The 21410-nt window shown below is 41.8% G+C and overlaps 1 protein-coding gene across 1 annotated transcript in view; it reads right to left on the bottom strand.

Annotated features, from left to right (window-relative positions):
* Positions 1-21410, bottom strand: part of LOC124717177 — a 147325-nt gene that overhangs the window by 53913 nt on the left and 72002 nt on the right. The gene's annotated exons all lie outside the window — the stretch shown is intronic.

The following is a 21410-nucleotide window of genomic DNA, read 5'->3' as shown; positions in this document are numbered from 1 at the left end:
AGTAACGTTATTACCTTAAATTCTGGGGTGGGAGGTGATGAGCTCTGATGCCATATTCAATCATATCTCAGATGTGTTTGATCGTGTTCATATCTGGTGAGTTGTGGGACCAGTACATCAGTCACTCGCCACTGTGTTTCTTGAAATGCTCCATCACACTCCAAGCCTTGTGACCTGATGCATTATCTCGTTGAAAAATGACACCGGTGTCAGGAAAAATGACCATCATGAAGCGGTGTATGTAGTCTGCAGCCAGTGTATGATACTCCTTGGACGCCATGGTGCCTTACACGAGCTTCACTAGACCCATGCATGTTAATGTGAATGTTCCTCAGAACATAATGGAGCCACTGCCACAATAAGACATTCTCGGTTTTCAATCCGTTTCCACTCGAGTAAAATCATCAAGCTTTCGATGAACAACTTCGCCATCGTTGTCAGGAGTTCACTGACTGCCAGGGCAGCTACGGTTTCTTGTTTATATAGGCATGATGACATCATCAGCAGCCAATCAGATACACCCAATGTGGCATGCATAAGTCGACCCAGGCAGCTAGCGGACCTATTGCCCGTGGCAGCACCCGTGACATCAGGTGGCGCCAGGGGCAGGTGCCATATTTGAAACTGCTGCTCCCGCATCGTGCATCTGTCTTTGCTTTCTTTCGATGTCCAACGCCTGCCCCCATGTGGCAGCATGTATATCGGACAAATGATTTGCACGGTTGTGGAGCATTGTGCTGAGCACAAGCATCATATAAAACAAAGGGAGCTTGACAAGTCTGCCATAGCGGAGCATTGCCTAGAAAACGGACATAAAATACAGTTCGAAAATACACCAAGTGGTGGCTTGTGCATCTACATATTGGGACTCTGTTGTAAAGGAAGCGGCCGAGATTCGTTTAAACAACAATAATTTCAATAGAGACCTGGGGTACACACTCAGCAGGGCATGGGGTCGGGCTCTGGACAGCCAAGATAGATGCACGATGCGGCAGTTTCGAATGTGGCGCCTGCCCCTGGCGCCACCTGATGTCACCAGTGCTGCCACGGGCAATAGGTCCACTAGCTGCCCGGGTCGACTTACCCGCCACACTGGGTCCATCTGATTGGCTGCTGATGATGTCATTGTGCCTATATAAGCGAGAAACTGTAGCAGCCCCGGCAGTCAGTGAACCCCCGACGATGGTGGAGTTGGTCATCGAAAGCTCGAGGATTTTATTCGAATTGATATGGCTTGAAAACTGAGAACGTTTTATTCATGTATGCCATCGCGAAAGACTCCAATGACATGGAGCCACTGCCAGCTTGTCTCTGCCCAACAGTAAAGGTATCAAGGAGCTGCTCACCTGCAAGACAACGAATTTGTGCCCTCCCATCGGCATGATGAAGAAGGTATAAGGACTCATCAGACCATGCAATGTTCTGGCACAGTGCCATGCCCATTACAGTCTTAATTTCCAGTGTTGTGGTATTAACACTGGCTCATGCATGAGTCGCGGGCTGCAGAGGCCCATCATAAGGAGAATTTGGTGCACTATGTGTTCGGACACACCAGTACTCTCCCCAGCTTTAAAGTCTGATGTTAGTTTTGACACAGTTCACTGCCTGTCCTGTTTTACTGGTTATCCCAGCCTATGATGTCCTACTTCTGCAATGAAGGGTGGCCACCAAATCTGGACATTGTTTCACCTTGGTTTTGCCATGTGTTGAAGATACTCACCACAGCACTCCACAAACACCCACCAAGCCAACCAATTTTTGAAATGCTCATGTCAAGCCTCTGGGCCATCACAGTCTGCCCTCAGTCAAACTCTGACAGATCATGTGCCTTCTCCATTCTATGCACAGACAGCACATTCACTAATTCTACAAGCACCATGCATGTGTGACTAGCAGTCATTCCATGCCAGGTGATACTGCTATTGCCTGGACTGGTATATCAAAAGTAAAAAGGTGGGTATAATGTCTTGGCAGGTCAGTGTCTTGTTATTTAAGAAGTATACTTTTTGCTTATATGTTTTCATCTCTCTTTACTGCCTTTTTGCAGTTTGTAGTATGGTTTGATCCCCTACTGCAAAATTCTGCTTTGAGTTTATTTCCACCTTGGTAACAGTAAACTATGCGTAGCTTTGCTCACATGATCACAGATGAGGCTGGTAGACTATAGTTAGTAATATTTTTTGTAATGTCTGTAATGGATTGGTAAATATACTCAATGTGGTGCAGACAGAAATGCCAACACTTTAAACAGATTTCCGGAAAAAATAATTAATTAACAAATGATACTTACTGGTGATCAACAGCAGCTATACAACTTTTACCTGGAACAAAAGCAATATCACATTCAGTAACACAATTAAAGCATTAAATATATGTTTAACTAAATCACTTTTAGAAACACTGCAAGGCAATACCAATGGATTTAAGTGACTATGACAATTTTATGAAGGGATAGATTGCTACTCAGCATACAGTGGACACACTGAGTTGCATATAGGCACAACGAAAAGATGGTCGAACTCTCCCTGCAATATATCCTACATAACAGCAACTTTCCTGGCCTCAACCTTTGTTAGTCATTGTCCTACTCCCACATATCCCATGCCCTGATCCCACTCCAGCACTACATAGCCCTCTATTCCACCAATGCACCCACACTCCTTTTACTTCTCCGCTTTTCTACTGCACCCCCCCCCCCCCCTGTCCAACCAGCCTACCCTCTCTCCCTATCTCGTCCCTATGCTCCCACAAGAAGCACTTTACCGTCCCTGCCCCACTGACACCAGCGCCCTCCTTACCCCCGCACTGCACCTACCGTTATACCTGCTGCTCAGAGTCTGACCTCGGCAGCCAGAGACGTGTGTGTGTGTGTGTGTGTGGTTTATCTAGCCTAAAGCTTACTTGTTTGGCTGTCTTTTTGTTGTCCTGTCTGCAACTCAACATCTCTGCTATATGGTTACACTGGGTAGCAATCTATTCTTTTCATAAAATTATCATTATTTCATCCTGGATTTTCCATTGTTTGACTATTACACATGGTGGAGAAGCAGCACACTTACATACAGCAGATACTGTACTGAAGTTGTAAGCTGCAGGGTTAGTGTGGGCAGGAGAAACAGGCGAGGGACATTCATTCTTTTGCCATGAATTGTAATCAATCACTCTCAGTGATACTCTCCACAACATACACCATCCTATGCATGGAAACAAGGAGACAAAGATTACAGCTTAACATAGTGTTAATGACAAGAGCTTTGGAGATGATGAACAAGCTCATATTGGCAGAGAACAAGGAAGATACTGGCATTGATTTATGCAGATACAAAGAGAGACTTATTTTACAATCACTCATTGATATCGCTTGTTGCCATGGAGGTGTGTTTGGAGGGGATGTGAGGTGGCCTTGATAGAGAGCCAGAAGAAGAATGAAACCTTGGAAAGTAATACTAGTGATGGCTGTGGCCGTCAAATTTCCATTACTCTGATGTATTTGAAACAGATCCTCTTTCTCAGTCATAATGACATGTTTTAATTTGCTTTCTAGATATGTGCTATTGGGAGCACTGTAAAGCACAATAAGTCATCAATCTGGAAGATTTGAAATGAGTTGATTCTGCAACCACTAACATTGATTTCTGAACTACTGACAATAATTTGTGTTCTTCATCTCATCAACTTTATGTTATGGAATAGTGAGACCTTTCTGTTCCTCTTTCTCATAGAACAATAATGTGACAGTTTTCTTCTCTACAATTCTATCATTAATGGGGATTTCTCCAGGCATGTCTCCATTAATAATTATGTCATTGCAGTACCAAATCTGACATGGGTGAAAATACTTTAAAATACAGAAAAGATTCCAGTACACACATGTCAACAAACGAGCTGTTTATGAGATAACTGCAAATGTGAGGTTATGAGCCACACCTGACTTCAGTATCAAATATTGTCCTCGTTAATTTACATGTATTCACAATGTAAACTTTTTGATGTAGTCCCCATTTAACTGAGCAATTTCATTCACAACAAATAAATAAATGCAGTTATTTTTACTTCACTACATTACAAGCTGCAGTTGGTGCTCCACGTGTCATCATCCACAGGTGACTTTATTAGTAGAATATTCCTCTTCCATATGAGACACTAATTTGTGTTTTCCTTTTTAACTGAATAAAAAAAAATTGACCATGTTAATCAATTCACAACTACCTCCATTGTAAATTTTCAAGAATTTATCTACTAACTGGTGTGTTATTTCGTCTCTTGTAACACACAACAGTACCTCATTTTTAACTTGTCAATATAAAATTGGATGATGTTTTTCATATTTCTATCTCAACTATAATTTGTAATTTCTAGAATTACAAAGTTCCAATATTAAACAGAAAGATATCAGAAATTTTATACAGAGTGTTAACTCAGGGTGTTGACTAATATGGGGGAAACTCCTGGGGAATGGACACAGGACTTAAAAAGAAGCAAAAAAGTTCAGTTATACATATGGTCATTTTTTTATTTTCTTAATATAATGTATTGGACAGATAAAAAAGTTACTCACTAAGCTGCAGCAGGAGAACACAAATATAAAAGGTATTACGAATGCGACCTTTTGTAGCCAGTAGCTGTTCCTTATGGCAGATGGATTGAAGGAAAAGGAAGAGGGGTGAAGGAAAAGGATTGGTGAGGTTTAGGAAAATGGGTAGAGTTCAGAAAAGTCACCCACAACCCTGGGTCAGTGGAGACTTATTGGAAGGGATAAGAAGGAAAGACTGATTGTTGGGGACTGCATCGGACGAGATTTGAAAACATGAAAGTTTAAAAGGTGTAAGACAGGGCTACATGCAAGAGAGAGATTACTGCTAAAACATTATGCAGAAGTTAATAAGCATGAAAAGCTAAGTGCATTGTATGTGATAGAGGTGGGAGGGAAATGGCGCAATATAGACAGATCAGAAAATGAAAAATGTAGAAAAGTGAAACAGTGTGAAGAAAGGAATAGATACTATGAAGAAATGCCGAGACTGAAGAAATTAATGTAAATTAAGGCCAGGTGGGTGGCAACAACCAAGGGCGTGTTGCAGTGCCAGTTCCCACCAACACAGTTCTGAGGAACTGGTATCTGGGGGAAGAATCCATATGGTACATGTGATGAAATAGGCACTGAGGTCATTACTGTCATGTCGTATAGCATGCTCAGCAACAGGATATTGTGTGTTGCTGGGATACACTCTCTGCGAATGCCCATTCATCCTAACTGATAATTTGTTGGTAGTCATGCTGATGTAAAAGGTCAAACAGTTTTTACATAACATCTGGTATATGACGTGTCACTCCACACGTGGCTCTCCCTTTGATAGTATATGTTTTGCCAGGTGTCGGTGGTGGCAGGGGGGCACATAGGGCAAGTCTTGCAGAAGGGCTGGTCACATGAACACGAGCCATAGAGTAGGGAGATGAGTGCTGAAGGGGCATAGGGTCTGACGAGGATATTTCGGAGATTTGGAAGGGCGATGAAAGCTATTCTATGTGTCGTGGGCAAAATCTCACACACAATGGACCCTATTTCAGGGCACGACTTTAGGAAGTCATGGCGTTGTCAAAGTAGCTGATTAATACTTTCAAGACCAGGATAATACTGAGTGACAAGTGATGTACTCCTACCTTATGTTTTGGAAGGATCAGCAGTACCAGGATTGGATGTGATGACCTGGAAGAGCTTCTTTTTTTTATTTTATTAGTTAAAGACACTTTTTTTGTTGTTACATGTTTTCTTTTTTTCTGTCTAGTTGGGTTCAATTAAAAGATTTAGAGTATTCAGGACCTATTGTGAATATTAAGCTTGTAGATGAAGTATTTTAGCAGAGACAGCAGATACCTGGAACATCGGAGCGATTAAGACAGTCCATGAATCGAAGTTTAGAAGCTTGTATTAAAGCTAAGAGAAGACATTTTGAGCTATTGATTTAGCCATCACAAGACAACATTTGTACAGAAAAAGTACGTGCAGAACCACACTGGAAATTTAAAAACAAAAAGACACAAAGAAAGCAAAAATGTAACAACAAAAGTCCTACCCATTCCCCAGAGGTTCCCCACATATTAGATAACACTCTTTATACTCATTATTTCCACTCAATTCAGTAGATAACATATATAGGTAGAATAATACAAAAGGTGAGTTCTTCCTGCTTTCTCTGTATGTTTTTAAAGATCTCGATTTAGATGGAAATTGTTCCTTATTTTAATATATAACATTGAAATTATATAAAGATATTTATTTATTTTTTCAGAGAGATTGTGTATGAAGTAGTGTTGTACCTAGAGGATAGAGTACCTAGTCTACTAGCCGATTTCAAAATCAAATGAAAGAATGTAAACTACAGGCAACAATGAACATATTCTACAGCTTTTTGTTGTTAGTTATGTGGGTGTGTTTTCCACAGCATTTGTCAATATTTTGCATCCTGCACACTTACAAGTGCTGTATGATATATTACCTCTATTTGGAATATATAGCTGATTCTCCAGGTAAAGAATTATATGGTCAGTAAAATGGTGTGTATTTTACAACTGTTTATAATGAAAAGGATAGATTGCTACTCACTATGTAGTGGAGATGCTGAGGCACAGACACGCACAACAAAAAGACTGCTAAACAAGTAAGCTTTCAACCAAAATGCCTTCTTCTGAATTAGACAACGTACAAGGGGTGTTTGAAAATTCTGTGCAAAGCCCAAGAGATGGCACCACATATCGAGGTCATATTTAGTTAGTAGCATCTTTAGAAATAATGCACACCAAGTTTCAGCCATATTGGTCTATTTCTTTGTGTTTGGCATTTGTGTGAATCAAGGAAGTCGAGTGATTGTCAAAAAAATGGACAAAAAAAGAATTTCGTGTGGTGATTAAATATTACTTTACAAAAGCCAAAATGCCTCAGGAGACTAAAGAGAAGCTTGATAAACATTACGGTGACTCTGCACCTTTGATTAGAAGAGTTTATAAGTGGTTTCAAAATTTTTGGAATGGCCACATGGGCACAAGTGGTGTTGAACGTTCTGGACGCCCTGCGGAGGTTACAACTCCGGACATCATTGGTAAAATCCACGATATGGTAATGGATGACATAAGAGTTAAGGTGCGTGAGATTGTTAGTACTGTGGGCATCTCAAATGAATGGGTACATAATATTTTGCATAAACATTTGGATGTGAGAAAGCTAGCCACAAGAGTGCTTCCGCGATTGCTCATGCTTGACCAAAAACGGAGTCGTGTGAAGTGTTGCAAGGATGGTTTGCTGCTGCTGAGGAAGAATCTGCAGGACTTTAAGTGTCGTTTCGTCACTGTGGACGAAACATGGATACATTAACATACTCCTGAGACCAAACAACAATCTAAACAATGGGTTACCAAGGGAGAATCTGCACCAAAAAGGTGAAGACCATTCCTTCGGCCGGAAAGGTTATGGTGACTGTCTTTTGGAATTCGCAAGGGACAATCCTCAACTATCTGGAAAAGGGTAAAACTATTGCGGGTGCATATTATTCACTCTTATTGGACCATTTGAAAACTGAGAAGCAAGAATAATGGGGGCGATTGGACTGCAAAACAGTCCTTATCCATCACGACAATGCACTAGCACACACCTCAGCAATTGTGGTCGCAAAATTAATGGAAATAGGATTCAACTCGTTTCACATCCCCCTGTTCTCCAGACTTGGCTCCCTCGGACTACTATTTGTTCCCCAATTTGAAGAAATGGCTGATGGGACAAAGATTTTATTCAAATGAGGTGACTGCAGCAACTAATAGCTATTTTGCAGATACAATTCCTATTATTCAGAAGGGAAAAACAAATTAGAACAGCGTTGGGTGAAGTGTATAAGTCTAAAAGGAGACTATGTTGAAAAATAAAAAAGGTTTACCCCAAATACAAAAAAGTAGTTTTTATTTTTGCACTGACTTTTCAAATGCCCCTCATACACACAAATTCACAGAACAGCTCTCTCTCTCTCAAACACACACACACACACACACACACACACACACACACACACACACACACACACACCATGACCACCGACCTACTATAAATATAAACCCCTCCAAGTTATAGAAGTGTCATTTCTTATTTTACATCTTGTTTTTACCATACTGCCACCTCATTATGTTAATTTTCAATTATTGGTGTCACTGAGCTGCTGCCTTGCCTGCCTGTGAGCGGCAACAGCAGCGCTTATCGATATAGGCCCTTCCGTATTATCTTTGCTGGACTGCTATTACTTCCTGGTCATCATGTGTTGCGAGTTAGTTCGGACCTGATAGTGTTTCAGTTGGCACGTGGCACAAGTCCAGTCGAGGGAGGCAGCAGTTGAGGTCTGGACTGCCAAGACTCGCCTGACGGTTGCCAACACACGATTGGAGTGAGGACGATTTTGGTTGGTCGTCGGCCGGTTATCTTGCCAGATGACGTGTATTTGGCCGGCGTTCACTTATGGGTTGGCTGTGTGTGCCGACTTGCGATTCGTCCCTGTTATTGTACAGGCACTGCCGTTGCATTGTCTAGTTCTTTGTGCAAGTGTTCATGAAACTGTGTGTAGTTTGTGTGATTTTGACTGACAAGTTATTTTAAATGTTGTCGACGTACTGGCTGTCAAGTTGGTCGGTTGGCGTGGAGCAGCGAGGAATTCTCGGCGGGGCGTAGTTTGGCCGGGGCCCGCAGGCGGTCTCTACGCGGTGTCGGAGAGTGTGGCGCTGTTCCCATTGCTACGAGGTCCGTGAGTCACTGACCCTGGACACGAAAGTTTAGTTTTGATTTAACTTACCAGCAAGTCAGGACTGTTCACATTGTGTTGTTCGGAGTTCGTTCTTGGCTGTTGGGATATTCCCGCGAGCAACAACATGGTTTTCAAGTTGCAAAATTCTAACCACCTTCTGGTGGAGTTTCACTGTATTTGGTTATTTGAATTGAAGTGCACAAGCGGAATCTTCTGCCTTGTGGCCGTTAACGTTCCTGTTACCCGCCCTGGCCATTGACGTAAATTTCAGGCAGTGTGGTTTCCTCACAGTGTTGTTGCTGTCCAGCATGGTGTGTCGTTTGACAGCTCCGTGTATGATTGGTAGTGGGCACCAATATCTTCTGCGTTGTTCCGTTCAACTCCCTGTTGTGCCTCGTCAGGTGAAGTGGAAGTTATGTTGTCGGTGGGACCGCTGACTGTCGGTCTGTTGGGTTGTCGTCAGATCGTGAATGGTTGGTCCGACAGCTTGTCTCACCTAAGTGAACATTACTGTTTTCAATTGTAGGCCGACCCTCGAACATCTGGGCACCCTTGTGTGTACTGCCTTATTTCTTTTAATTTGTTCTTGTTGTTGGTACTTGTATGGCTTCTAGCTGGTTTTGTGTTTTAAATTAGAGTTGTTTTACTCTCAAGGCCTTCAGCCTAGTTTAAAGTGCTGTTTCACGTAAGCCCTTTGGCATTAAAAACATTTTTTTTTTAATTTTTAAGTCTTCGGCCTACAGCCGATTTGAATTTAACTTGTCTACTTCAGCCTAATTAAAGAACTGTTTTAAGATAAGGTTTGCCTGATTATGTCTGATAGCCTGATTTCAGCCGTTTTTAAATTAAAGTGGCTTTCAGCTAGTAATTAAGTCCCAAAGATTAAAGCTGTGTATTTAAAAAAATTTTTTTTGGGCTCTTGTAATGTTTGATCAAATAATAAAGTTGTATGTTCGAATGTGACTGACAGCCCTTATTTTGGCGCCTTTCCACAACTTATTCTATCTGTCCTGTCCTGAGGGTTTAGCGGGGCATTTCATAATGACTGCTAGTCAAGACACACTCATGGCGCACGTAGTATAAGTGAGTGTGCTGCCCATATGTAGAATGGAGAGCACAATCTACCCGAGTTTGACCGATGGCACACTGTAACGGCCCCGAGGCTCGGCATGAGCACTCTGGAAACTGCATGCCTTATGGATTGCTCCAGGAGTGGCATGGTGAAACCATGTCCAGAAACCGTGATGTTGGGAGGCCACCCCTAATTACGGTTCTCTGATGACGTATGCTGGACAGACAGGTAAAACAGGGCAGGTGGAAAATTATGGTGAGACCAACATCAGACTTTAATGCTGGGCAGTGTACAGGGGTGTCTGAGCACACAGTGCACCAAATACTCCTAACAATAGACCTCTGCAGCCAATGACTCTTGCATGAGCCAATGTTAACAAATGACATTGGCAAATATGACTGAAATAGGCAAGTGACCATTGGCACTGGGCATTAACACAGCAATAGAGTGCTGCATGGTTTGATGAATCCAGATACCTTCTTCATCATGCTGACGGGAAGGAGCAAATCTGTTATCTTCCAGGAGAACTGCTCCTTGACACCTATACTGCAGGACAGAGACAAGCTGGCGGTGGCTCCATTATGCTCTAGGGAACATTCACGTCGGCATCCATGGGTCCAGTGGAGCTCGTGCCAGGTACCATGATGACCAAGCAGTATTGTACACTGGTTCCAGACCACATATACCCCTTCATGACTATCCTCTTTCCTGACGACAGTGGCATTTTTCAACAACATAAAGCAAGATGTCACAAGGCTGAGAGTGTCATGGAGCAGTTCAACGAACACAGTAGTGAGTTCCAATTGATGTGCTGGCCCCACAAGTCACCTTATCTGAATCCAATCTAACACATCTGGAATGTGATTGAACATGGCGTCAGAGCTCATTGGCCCCTCCTCCCCAAAAGTACGGGAATTATGTGAGTTGCGTGTGCAGACGTTGTGCCAACTCCCTCCAGCGACATACCGTGGCCTCACTGCTTCCGTGCCACGATGTGTCGCCACTGTTATCTGTGCCGAAGGTGGACATACTGGCTGTTAGGAAGGTGGTCATCATATTCTGGTTGATCAGTGTATGTCGCATAATTCAGAAGAAAGGCCTTTGGTTGACAGCTAACTTTTTTAGCAGTATTTTTCTTTTCCCTGTCTGTGACTCATCTCCACTATATGGTGAGCAACAATCTATCCTTTTCATTATACTGTCTTTATTCCATCCTTGATTTTCCATTGTTTCAAAACTATTTATAACATGTTGGAAGTTCAACCTTATTTTGTCAGTCAACCACCATCTTGTACTTTGAAACAGATGGGCTTTTACCACGGAATGTGAAATGGAAATTTGTGTTAGTTTCCAATAAGTTGCATTTCAAAATGTTTTTAACTTGTAACCGGTTTTTTTTATAAAACTTCCTGCTTGATTTTATTTCACTTACTGATTATTTGTGTCCAGTATAATACTAATGTAACAGATAGACTATGAAAGACAATATGCTATAAGGGTTATTGCAGACTTTGGTTATTAACATAAAAATTAACTAACTTACTATGCCTATTTTTATTAACTGCTTTCATATGGCATCATATTTTGGAGTAATTCATTATTAAGGAAGAAAGTAGTCTCCCCCCCCCCCCCCCCTATTTGTTTTAAAAGAAAAAACAACCCAACTTATTTCCACTATCACTAGATTTAGATTATTTTTGAAGGTATTACCAAGAGCCTAAGTAAAGAAAACTAATGTCTGAGAAAAAGGGAGATGTGGGTGGTGCAAACGTAATGTCCCTTGTGTGGAAAAGTATTGTCGAACTGGCCTTGAAAGTGAAAACACACAATAATACAAACTGAAGAGCACCATTGGCATATCTACTTCCATGTAATGATTGTGAATGGCACCAACTATTCACGAGATGTAAAGAGCATAACAAGATGTAAGCATGTTCCACACGACAACAGTAGCTTTGAAACTCTGCCTAAAACTAGAACATTCAAAAACTAATTTCAACCTATTATCGCCTTTCTGCAATTACAATAGTGTGCTTGGTGAATGTATAAACAAACATTTGGAATAAAAATTGAAGTCACCAACATCTACTAAAAATTTGTGCATTTCACCTAACGAAAGATTTTCGATTTAGAAGAAATCATCATATTTTTCATGTGAAAAATGATATTAGTATGTTATTGGTTGCAAATTGGTTACCAGTACTACAAATTAAATTTTAGCATTAAATGTTATACAGCTAATACAGCATTTACATTGCAAACATACAGTGGTAATTAACGATCTACGTAAACATGCTGTTTTGAGGCGATATACGCTAAGGACATCTAAAAAAACTCATTGTTTTTGACAGTTTACTGACCAAAACTGTTTCTGATTCAAACATTGTTACAGTCAATCAATCCGATAGACATACGAATAACTTCATGTTATAACATTCCTTTCATTCTTGCACTGAATGGCAATTTTTTTTTTATGGCAGCTAAATATCCTACTGGTCCTATTTGTATTGAAAACAGGTAATCTGGCTTTTAGGGAAAATTGTACACCTACATATAATGCTGAGTCCACCTTTCCTATTTTTGGACTTGGCAACCCCAGTTGTGGCAAGAATGGTGTTCATTGTGCAGGCAGAACATGGAAGAAAGCAATGCTTTTCATACTGGCTGGTAATTTCACTCCCCAAGAAAGTAATTCCTGTGAATTAGGTACTATATACAAAAACTAAGTAGATATTTAGTGCACCTGCTGATGGGAGTGTACACAAAGGCATTCCCTATTTACAGTTACAGCACCAGGTGTCAACTTAATTTGCACATATAGTATTTTCTGTTATCCTTTGATTTTTGGCAGACAGAGATTCTTTTCAAAGCCTTATATACTTATTCCACATTTCGAAGCCACCTATATCTCAAATAGTCTTTGCATTTTGTGAAGTTTTGGTCAAAGAATTATTCAAAGGCAATCCAGTTATGGAAATGATACTGAAGTAAACAGGGTTATTCTATATGATGGACCCATTTTCAAAAATTTGTAAGTATTCAAGTACAAATCCAAAACAAACCAGCTTTATACCAATGAAAAGAGGAAGTTTCAAAGTTTTTGGTGGGCGGCGGTGGGCAGGCGGTGACGGTTTCTCCGAAGTGGCTGGTAGAGTTAGTGCGGCAATAGGGGAGTCATTCTGTTTCACTGTCAGTTGTGAGTGAGATGGTGACTGTGGAGCACAAAGTTTTCTGCATTCTTGAGTTCGCAAAAAGTGAATTGCAAATTGCAATGCAACGAGCATTTTGTACCAAATATTCGGTATTCAACCACCAACTCGCAAAAGCATTAGCCATTGGTTTAAGCAATTTAAACAGACTGGGAGTGTGTGCAAAGGAAAGAGCACAGGCCGAACGCACGTGTCAGATGGTGATGTCCGACGAATTCAAGAAAGTTATGTTCGCAGTCCCAGTAAGTCTACCAATACAGCCAATTGAAAACTTTGAATACCCCATCCAACTGTATGGAAAGTTCTGAGAAGGCGTTTGGTGTACAAGCCCTACCGATAACAACTTGAGCAAGCTCCCCAATGACAAAGAGAAGCGTCTCGCATTTTGTGGTTATGTGCTAGCAAAGATGGAGGATCACGCATTTCTACAGCGTGTAATTTTTAGTGATGAGCAACATTCCACTAAGGTCAACAGACACAATGTTGAACTGTAACAGGTATCACATACTTGGACATGTTGGAACAATTGCTGTTCCCTCGACTCATGGAAGATTACCTGGACTTCATTTTCCTCCAGCTGTGATGTACGAGGTTTTTTTGAATGACTCCCTTCCTCAGCACTGGATCAGTCACAGGGGACTTGAGGACCTGGCTCCGCACTTCTGGCCGCCAAGATCTCCTGATCTCTCATCATGTGATTATTTCTTATCGGGTTATGTGAGGGAAGATGTTTATATCCTGCTTCTATCGACCACTCCGAACGATTTGCGGAACTGGATCACTGTTGCCTTGCACTCATTAACAGCAGATATGCTTTGGCATGTGTGGGACAAGTTTGGCTACAGTGTCGATATTTCTCTGTGCAGCCAATGGTGGCCACACTGAACATTTATAACATTTATCACATTTATAATTATTAAAAACTAATTAAATACAAATTATTAAATTGAAATCAAGCTTTATGAAAAAAACTTTGTAAGTTTCTCTTTTCATTGGTATAAAGCTTGATCATTTTGGATTTGTACTTGAATAAATATAAATGCGATGTTTTGAAAATAGGTCCATCATTTAGAATAATCCTGTACTTTCTTGTACTGGAATACTTGTAATACACTAATATATATATCAAATCCTCTTCAATATCAACACATCACACATCTTCTACAATGAACTCAAAAACAGTAATAATGAAATAAAGGGAATTTGCAGCTGTTGTCGATTCTTCATCTTCATCCATGCTCATGAATTCCACCGTTCTCTTAAATAAATTCAGTTGTGTCAGAAAGTGTACCTGATACAATTTGTCAGTAGTGTGTTTGCCGAGACCTCAATTCATTTTCCACGTCACTGCTGCTACTGTTAAGTGCAGAAGCCAGTTTTCTGTATGGAGCCTTTTTTTAACTTTGAATTTTTATAGTCTGCACTTCACACATTCCACAGGCACTGCTCTGTGTGTTAAGATAAAATGTGTGTTGTAATGACACAAAAAACAGATATATAAATCTACCACACTCTATGGCACAACACAATTATTATATGTACTCTACTACAAGAAGTCACGAAGTACCGGTAAGTCATAAGAACATTAACACTAGCCCCATACAGTAGCATTTAGTGGTAGCAGCCCAGAAGCAACATTTTCTTTTATATGCACTGGCAAAGCTTGGTATCAGTATTTTTGTGTTTATATCATCATTGTAAAACACATTTCAAATCCAGCATAAATGCAGGTTTAATTCAATAAAATTTTCACAGTTTTCACAAGGTGACTTGGTTTCCTAGAGTAACCTATGGAATGGATCAAATTGGTTCATCATTAATATTTTACAGAAAGCGATAAATAGGAAGATTTCAGCTCCTTATGTATTTGAACACTGGAGTCACGTTCTTCAAACTTTCTGCAGTACTACACTAAGTATTCATGAGTTGCAACAAACTCTGGCTGGACTTGTAAAATATATCAGAAACTCAAAATTTCATGATTTTGAAGCTGTAATTCATTTAAAATGAACTGCACTCGTATGAGCATCTTAGCTGTACCACACAGAGTTTACAAGAAATGCAACATATCCATGCTATACTTTCTCTGCACAGTAGCTTTACATATAATCATTCACCATTGTTTTTATAACCTTTATTTTTATGTTCTATAACCTAGAAAAGGCCTTTGACAAAGCATGCAGAGAAGCTATGTGGAAGAACTTAAAATGTTTTTTCTACCCTGAATACTTTCTTTGACTGATACAAGCTTTTCATAATATGTTTGAGCAACTGCTATACTAGAATGAAACATCTGACAAATTCCCTATTACTCATGAGCTCAAACAAGGATGCATCCTCAGTCAATATTTACTGCTCTATACCTATCACACATGTTTTATGAGACATTTTCTGTTAACACTGCAGGAGTGGAACTTGCACAAAGATTTGACAAAGGGAAATTTGATAAGTACAGACAGCATTCTAAAAGTTCACAAGTCTCACTCTGCAGTATGCAAACGACAATGCTTCTCAAGGTCACATGCCCGCAGAGCTGCAACTGTCTGGAAATTGTTTAAGTACTGCAAATAAACAGTTTGTCCTGACCATCAATATCCAAAAAACAAAGTTACTCAAATAGTCAGTTCCTCGAACTGCCTTTCAGGATTTGGTTATCACCATTTCCAAAACATCTGTGGAATAATTAGATATCTTCCTCTATCTAGGAAGTATATCATCAGTTAATTACTTCATGCGGCACATCTTGCTTTTGGATGCCTTCTACATTGTATCTACCTGAATAAAGATCTGACGGTATGCACCAAACTGATGGTGTATTTAACAGCAGCTGCTTCTACCCTGGTTTATGGTTGCGTAACTTGGGATGATATATTGCTGTGACTTAAGAATAGAATGCTCAGCCAACAGAAATATACATTATGATCATCAAATGGGATGACTTTGCGTCAAATACTACTGTTATTGGGAAGGCAAAGATGTGTTGTACAGAGCCACTAACTCAGATAGACTGGGCATGTCCAGCCAATGAAAAATGTAAGATTTCCTCAACAGTTTTTTTAATAGTGAAGTGAGCACATACAGAAGGCCCTGTAATGCTCCTCTGAAGTGCTGTAAGGACCAGTTCAAGAACAATCTATAGAGTCTAAAGACTGACCTGAATAACTGATGTGCTGCAGCAAAGAGAGTAGTGTGTAGCCCACAGCTACTTCAACTGCTGTCTTCCATTTTGAGCAAGAATGTCAGAGGCAATAAAATGGAAAACATCAGATATGTAAACTCCACCAGCCCCACCAGCCCCAGCCACGGCCTCCACTCTTTATTATGTGTAATCTATGTGAACGAAACTTTCATGCCAGGATTTGTTTGCTAAGCCATTAAAGGCATCTCCATACCTAAACTGTGATGCAATAACTGAATACCAGTATCAGTTGACGCAATAATTGAATACAAGTATCAGTTGACAATGATATTTCCAAATAATGGGATAATAACTGCTGCAACTACATACTTAATATTCTAACTCTAATCCACATAACAAGAGAGCACAGACAGTTCTTAACCTCTTTCCACTATGCAGAGGTCAAAATTACAAGGTTCTGTCACTCATCATTCTCCAACATTGCTAAAGTGCAAGAACATGACGTCCTTGAGAATATATAGAGCAAAATAGCAAATCAATAAATTACATGATAAGTTGTTTCTCTCTCCATTTGTAAAGTGTAAGTATAGCAAACACAATTAGTAAATTTTAGTTTCTCTGCTAAAGTAAATTGTCACAGGATATGATACAATGATTGTATCCATTTCTCCACAAGCGAAGCCAGGATTTGACTTTCGCAGGGTAGAGCGATCCAACAAATGGTCATCATGATAAAGTGGAATTGTAATAGAACACAAAACAACAAAATATAAAAATATGTACACACACATGTGTGTGTGTGTGTGTGTGTGTGTGTGTGTGTGTGTGTGAGATGTGCTTATGTATGGCAGTAAATGTTGTTAGAGGTGGAAGAGAGTATTTGCACATAACTGTTGGCAATCCATGTCTTTCCAAGAAGTGGTATCATTTCAAACAATAATGAATTAGTGAGAGGGGAAAACAGCACCATGATGTCAAAAAGAGAGGAGAACTACACACAAAAGAATTTCTAATTTGCTCAACACTGACAACACATGTACAGGTTTCACTTCATAGTCCTGTCGATTATGTGCTGTGGTAGAATTAAGGGAGGAAGTTCAGTGTTTTATGTCTCCTCGACAGTTAAGATCATCAGTGACGGAGCTTTACTCCGATTTTTCACTATCAGAGGGGAAGGAAGCAGCCGGGACCTTTTAAAGGAACCATCCTGGCATTCATCAGGAGTGAACTGGGAAACCACAAGTACATATGTTGGGCCAATTATTGGACACACTGACGGCATCATGGGATTTCCGCATCTCCATACCCACCTGACAAAGACCAACTGGTGGGAAATTCAACATTTTAATAATTTCCAAGCCAGTGAGAAGAAAAAAAAGGGGCCGACTAGCACTGATATAAGATATTCTCCACAAGGTGTAGCACGCAGGCTTACTACCCTCAAAGAATATAGTGGAGCAAGAGAGCGCCAAAGCCTTTAACACCCCTCCCCCCCCCCCCCCTCCCACACACACACAATACACATAGTTTTACTGCCCTACACAAGGGTTGGTATGCAACAGTACCATACCAGCATTTGTAGTAGTAGATTCAAAAATTAAAACTGGCTCTGTGATGATTTCATACCGCAATATGTTCCTAACTAACTGCAGATTTTCAGCCAGCTGTAGTATAGCAACCCACACACTCTCTTGATGAGTGGCAGTATAACTTTTTTAACTAACACCAATTTTCACTGTGGACATGCCTTGATGTGGTGGAAATTTGATATCAATGCTGATGAAATGTTAAACTTCAACCATTAAGTGTTTTATGTTGTACATAGGACATCTAATACTTCCAGCAGATCTCGATCCACTACTCGCCTGTAGTGTCCAGGCTTACTACCCTTCAAGAAAGTCTCTGCTATGAATTTCTAACATGTTATTCTCATTTGACAATCCAAAAGAGTAAACCACAGAGGAGGGTAATGGTATTTCCATTACGATATCGTTGGTGACTGCATCGGACGAGATTTGGAAACCTGAGAGTTAAAGGTGGAGGATATTAAATTATCTGCCACCTTTAGCTCTCTGGTTTTCAACTCTGATTTGGTGTAGTCCGCAACAATCGGTCTTTGCTTCTCATCCCGTCCGGTAAATATCCCGTTACCTGGGGTTCTGGGCGAGTTTTCTGAACTCCACTGCTTTTCCTAAAACCTCACCAGTCCTTTTCTTTCACCTCCAATTCCATCCTCTTCAACTCTTCTGCTAGAAAAACGAGACACTTGTTCCAAAAGCATGAATTCCTCATACCTTTTTTATATGTGTGTTCTCCTGCTGCCGCTTTGTGAGTAGATTTTTTACCTATACAATTACATTATATTGTTACATACATTCAGCTACACGTTTTGTGCAACAATTTTTTTTAAATCCTGGAGGCACTAAATATGTTACCTTCTCTATCCATAACTTAAATTTCTTTAGGATCACAGTGTGTTGCCTCATAAAGGATTGTTTTTCTATATTTTTAAGTCTGGGGTCTGTACTTAGCACAAAATAATAACAGTAGGAAAACCTTGACAGCATAACCACATGTTCAAAAGAACAGACACCGAGCAGTATCCACAGCTGTAATACATTATATGTAAATTGAAGGTGGTGGCAGAGAAAGGAAATGAAAGGTGTCAGCTAAATCGGGACATTCGGCGGAATCAGTGCCGACAACTGCAGGAACACAGTATCTACTGCAACTGTGTAGGCTGTTCTTTGAGCCATGTCGAAAAGAACTGACACCTCTCATTCATATAATTAATTCGCCTCTACAGGCAAGAATATCTTCTTCAGTGCGGTTGCATAATTATGTCTGACCTCCTCTTGAAGTCTGAAAGTAGTGGGCATGAAGGACATGGACTGCGGATGGGAGTGTGGGTCAGCGGAGAGGTATGCCGAGACAGTATGCGCAATTGCGACGGACACTGTGTTCCGGGTGGTGCAGTGGTTACCGTATTTACTCGAATCTAAGCCGCACTTTTTTTCCGGTTTTTGTAATCCAAAAAACCGCCTGCGGCTTAGAATCGAGTACAAAGCAAGACGGAGTTCTGAAAAATGTTGATAGGTGCCGCCACAACTAATTTTTTTTTTTTTTCTTTATTGTATTTCAATTCCCCATTGGGGTGGGCTGGCAGCAGCATATGCGCTGCTCTTCAGCCGAAAGACATAGAACAAAACAATAGAAGACATTTAAAAACAGCAAAGGAGAGAAGAAGGCGAACATAGATATAAAAAAGGGAGAACATCATGGAAGGCAATATACAAAAAACGGGGTGACTGTAAAATGGAGATAAAAAAACTGTTTAAAAGTAGCACACACAAAAAGCCACACACTGCGACGATTAAAAGAACACAAGGCACAGTATGATTGGAGCATAAAGGTGTTGACGGATGGCATAGCACACAACGTAACACTGACGGCGAACCTCAAGGCAGTACACAATTAAAATCACACCTCTTGACGCACACGAGAAACAGCACGAAACACAACACTGACGTGGCACACTGATGATGATCAATACAGAGGATCTGCCAGGTTCAAGGAGATGAGGGAGACCTGAAGAAGGGAGGGAGGGGAAGAGATGGGGGAGGGGAATGGGGGGCGCTCAGAAGAGGGCCAGGTAGGGAGGGATGTGGGAAGGAGAGAGGCAAGTATGGGGTGCAGGGTCTCAGGGGAGGGGGGGATGGAGGAAAATCCACTCTGGGAGAAGGAGGAAAGAGGAGAAGGGGGCCCTGGGGAGGGGGGGGGGGGAACAAGGCCGGGTTATAGTTGGAAGGAAGGGTATATGTCACGGCGAAGTTCGTCATCTGGGAGGGGGAGGCGTTGGAAATTGCCCTGATGAAGGAGATGGAGGGTGTGGAGGTGGAGAGAGGGAGGGATACAGCGATAGAGGCGCGGCAACGGGCGGGGGGTGGAGAGGAAGGAGGAAACCAGAGGGTGGGGGCGATCAACCCTGCGAACAATGTAAAGGATGCGGAGATGTTGGAGGAACAAGAGGAGATGGGGGAAGGGGATCAGTTCATACAGGAGCCGTGTGGGGGAAGGAAGGCGGATACGGAAGGCAAGGCGGAGCGCATGGCATTCAAGGATTTGGAGAGCCTTGTAAAAGCGGGTGGGGGCGGAGATCCAGGCGACGCTGGCATAACAGAGGATAGGACGGATGAGGGATTTGTAGGTGTGGAGGATGGTAGAAGGATGCAATCCCCATGTCCGGCCGGACAGGAGTTTCAGCAGGCAGAGGCGGGAATGGGCTTTCTGCTGGATGGTCAGGAGATGAGGGGTCCAGGTGAGGTGTCGGTCAAGGGTGAGGCCAAGGTATTTCAGGGTGGGGGTGAGTTGGATAGGACGACCATAAAGGGTGAGGTAGAAATCTTGGAGGCGAAAGGAGCGAGTGGTACGGCCTATGATGATTGCCTGGGTTTTGGAGGGGTTGAGACGGAGGAGCCACTGGTTACACCAAGTGGTGAACTGGTTAAGGTGGGTTTGGAGGGTACGTTGAGACCGTTGAAGGGTAGGATAGAGAGCCAGGAAGGCGGTGTCATCAGCATATTGGAGAAGGTGAACCGGTGGGGGTGGCTTGGGCATATCAGCTGTATACAAGAGATAAAGGAGAGGGGAGAGGACAGAACCCTGGGGGACGCCAGCCGTGGGATAAAAGATACGGGAGTTGGGATTGTGGAGGGTGACATAGGAAGGACGGTGCAAGAGGAAGGAAGCGACCAGACGGACAAAATTGATAGGCAGGGCGTAGGTTTGGAGTTTAAAGAGGAGACCGGGATGCCATACATGGTCATAGGCATTTTGGAGGTCAAGGGAAACAAAAATGGCGGAGCGACAGGAGTTGAGCTGGAGGGACAGAAGGTGAACAAGGTTGAGGAGTTGGTCGTCAGCAGAGAAGGAGGGTCGGAAGCCACACTGGGTAAGGGGGAGGAGGTGGTGTTGAGCAAGGTGCCGATGGATACGGTGGGAGAGGATGGATTCAAGGGCCTTACTGAAGACGGAGGTGAGGCAGATGGGACGATAGGAAGAGGCGGCAGAAGGGGGTTTGTTGGGTTTGAGGAAGAGGAGGATGCGGGAGGTCTTCCACAGGTCAGGGTAGAAGCCAGTAGAGAGGATGACATTATAGAGATGGGCGAGGACAGTTAGGAAGGAATAGGGGCTTTCTCGAAGGTGACGGTAGG

Source organism: Schistocerca piceifrons, chromosome 9 (genome assembly GCF_021461385.2).
Source record: "Schistocerca piceifrons isolate TAMUIC-IGC-003096 chromosome 9, iqSchPice1.1, whole genome shotgun sequence".
In the NCBI taxonomy this organism is placed as follows: Eukaryota; Metazoa; Arthropoda; class Insecta; order Orthoptera; family Acrididae; genus Schistocerca; species Schistocerca piceifrons.
The sequence above is the reverse complement of the archived record's forward strand: the minus strand, read 5'-3'. Positions and strand labels throughout refer to the sequence as shown.